The following is a 3,810-nucleotide window of genomic DNA, read 5'->3' on the forward strand; positions in this document are numbered from 1 at the left end:
CTTTGCGTTTTTTGACTTTTTGACTGAATGATAACGGTATTAGCGACTACATGAATGATAACGGTATTAGCCACTACATGCACATTCAAATCCGGGGTGTTAATTTTTCTCTGTTGGCCTAAATGAACATTGTGGAAGATGCTGTGTTGAAAGAGGGAGAATACTATAATATGTGTGTGTGTTATCATTATGACAGAATGTGTTAATTCTCTACCTTCCAACAACAAGCTCTCCCCAAAGGCGGCCACTGAATGATAACGGTATTAGCCACTACATGCACATTCAAATCCGGGGTGTTAATTTTTCTCTGTTGGCCTAAATGAACATTGTGGATGATGCTGTGTTGAAAGAGGGAGAATACTATAATATTGTGTGTTATCATTATGACAGAATGTGTTAATTCTCTACCTTCCAACAACAAGCTCTCCCCAAAGGCGGCCATTTCCAACTGTAATCCTAGCTGGCTGTTGTTTATATATTTAATTCTCTTAAAGCACCTCCAGACAGCACAGATTCCTTCACGATTTGGCGTTGAGACGGATTTCTTGTTAAGTGTTTCACTTGGTTTTTGGCCGTGACTTCTAGTCACTGGGTTTGTGTTTCTGTGATACATCCTCGAGCCATTTAGTTGACTTGGTGTAAATTTGACAAAGGAATAACTTGTTGTTGTCTCCATATTCAGAGTACAGCTGCTCTGACCTGTTTTCCTGTCTTCAGTTTTGGCTCCTGGAAACATTTTCCACAAGTTAAACAAGTTTTCTTTTTTCTTTCTGCCCAGGGTTGTTGTCCTTTATAACTAAACCACACCAGCTCAAGAGTCCCTGAGGATTGAACTTAATATTTTCATGCCTTATTTCCTTTCAAAGCTGCTGTGGCTATTTCATCAATTGAACTCTCATAGCCCTTGCGATATAAAACAACAAATTAGTTAACAGTACATTAACAGTATTGCGTTGCAAAACGGGGAATGGGTATCCTTTTCCTAAGCCTTCCCTTCCAAACGATCCTGTAAACTTAAAGTTAAATTCATTCTAGTTTATGCTGCCTCTAGATGATCAACTATGCTAACAAACATCACTCACTGGGGGTGTGTGAGATGATAATGTGAAATGATAATGTTGCACTTATGACAGCTTTTTGCCTCTGTTGAAAAAGGATGTAAATATCACAAGCCGGAGCTGACCTCACACTTGTAGTCGCCTATATAACGATTCATGTCACTCATTCACTTTAACTTTAATTCTGAAAGTGTGGAAACCTTCCAATTCAGTACATTTTCGTATATGTGCTATAAGCATAGACTACAAGGAAATGACCAATGTTCAACCCCTAGTATAATGTCTTTGACATGACATTATCCGTCATACGACGGTGTGGCACGACAAAAATAACCAATCTACAAGCTTGCATGCTTCATGCTCCGTCACACGACGGCATGAAGCAGACTTAATTTGATGCTGAGTGGGGGCAGAGAACACTGATTGGGAGAGAAAGTGTTGAGTGAGTCACCGCTGGTGAGTGGGTGGTCAGGTACTCGGGCAGGCTCTCTTCACACGCATGGAGGAGAGGAGATAATAACGCAGTCTGTACATATACATTCCCATTTGGCTTTCGAAAATAGTCCACCACCCCAGCTGTTAGTCATTAAACCATGCTGCGAGGAGGGAGGAGGTCGTGTATGCGAGCAGGCAGATAAGAAGATACATGCGACATGCATGCTTTGAACTGCACGTTTGGGAGCAATGTACATGAAGGGTCTTGTGTTCAATCAGTGTTCTGTAGGAACCTGTGTGTGTGTGTGTGTGTGTGTGTGTGTGTGTGTGTGTGTGTGTGTGTGTGTGTGTGTGTGTGTGTGTGTGTGTGTGTGTGTGTGTGTGTGTGTGTGTGTGTGTGTGTGTGTGTGTGTGTGTGTGTGTGTGTGTGTGTGTGTGTGTGTGTGTGTGTGTGTGTGTGTGTGTGTGTGTGTGTGTGTGTGTGTGTGTTCGTCTGGATTTGCAGGCAGAAAATGGTAACTACAAAAGTGTGAGCACTTTGAGAGCAGTTCTCTGTCAGGCCAGGTTTCCTACCCAGGGCTGTGTCAGTCGTGTGTGCAGCCACCAGGATACAATACAAGGAAGATGGATGGTTCATGCTGTGTTTGTGGTGGCCCCTGGGCAGAAGTGAAAGTGAAGGTCACTCAGCATGCTCTTCCAATTTGGGTACGATTGGATGGTGCCGTCATGACTCATGATATCGGCCTATGGTTGTTTTTTAAGAAATGGGTCATGCACACAAATTTGGGAAGGCAATTACAGGTAAACGGTATGGATTGTAAAAACCCTTTTTGATGGGCATTGTCACATCATTTGCAATTTTGTGGTTAATTTGGAGGAAAAGAAATTCTGCAACGGTCATATATTTACCATTTGTGCACCCTATGGGTGTCATCGAATTCACTTTTGGCTCTGCATTGTTTAGAGGCCCCTCAATGTGGGAATCAAATTTTGGGCAGATCAGACCATATTCATGATTTGTGGCATTCTTTACTTCATTTCTTTGAGGGGCACAAGACCAAAATGAGGGGCGACGATGGCCATGGAGTTCGTGGCCTCCATGAAATTCCTGCCCTGCTGGGATGTCACAGGCCGATTCATGTTGGACTGTGAAACTTTGCACGCACACTGCCTAGATGCCTCTGCCCCGGATCTTTCACTTCTCAGTCTGCATTTTATAGTGCCACCATTTAGGCCGATATTTTCAAACACATTTTTACAGCTGCCTGCAAGCTGGTCAAAGAATAGAATGGAAATGTACACAACAAGTTTGCCACCTAGTTAGATTTTGTCCAAACATCCTGCAAATTATTAAAGATTAGCATATCTATATATTTCGTGTCCCATCCTGATTGGATGAGATTGGCATCCAAAGTTAAAGGAGCATTCAGTGATTTGGGTGATTTGGAAAACCACCCAGTCCGCCCCGGTAACAAAATGTGCACATGCACGCTCTACAGTGGGGGGAAGTGCAACAGGCCAACAGCATGTGCACCAAGGCCCCCACTCGATCATGATTGGAGGAAGGCCCCTCTCATCCTGATTGGATGAAGGCTTTGCCACCCGCCACCAAAACTGAAACTAGGGTTTTTTTTTTACCCCAGGGGCTCACTGGGGACAGGGAGGAACTCCTTATATGGTCAGCACACTCTATAGTAGGGAGGATTATCCAGAAAAAACGAAAAAACAAGTGATATTTGAATTAAGTCAAATCACTGAATATACCTTTAACTGTTTAAGCATAATTTACTTAGGTTACTTTAGGAATACCAGGCTGAGCAGTTCCGCCGGCTGCGAGTTGATAAAAGGGCGACTTTGTTGGTATTCGCCCTGTTTGTGCCAGATTACATTATCTGCCATAGTGTGTTTTCAGCAAAACACTTTTTGCTGCTACTCCTACAGAGTTTGTGCAAAACTCACAAATTGGTACACATTCTATCTGGGGTTAAGTGATCAAGATGTACGAGTTTGATGTTTCAGATATCATTCCAAGTGCCTATACTATGATCAAAGTTTGCAGCCCCTGCCTAGGCAACCCGGCTTGGCGGAGACCGACTACACTTTTCTAGTTAGAGATTTGCATTTACAGAACAGTTGGAATGGCTGTTCCAGCCTGGCAGAGATCAAAAACTACATTTTCAAACATTTTCCCATAAAAATGAAATTACCATAGTGTAGGACAGGTTAACTAGCCTTAAGTCTTCCACAGTGTTTAACTTTAAACCAACATGTGCACCGCCCCAGGTAGAGTTGTATAAAACAGGCAGAGTGACACTAA

Source organism: Electrona antarctica (assembly GCF_951216825.1).
Source record: "Electrona antarctica genome assembly, chromosome: 14".
In the NCBI taxonomy this organism is placed as follows: Eukaryota; Metazoa; Chordata; class Actinopteri; order Myctophiformes; family Myctophidae; genus Electrona; species Electrona antarctica.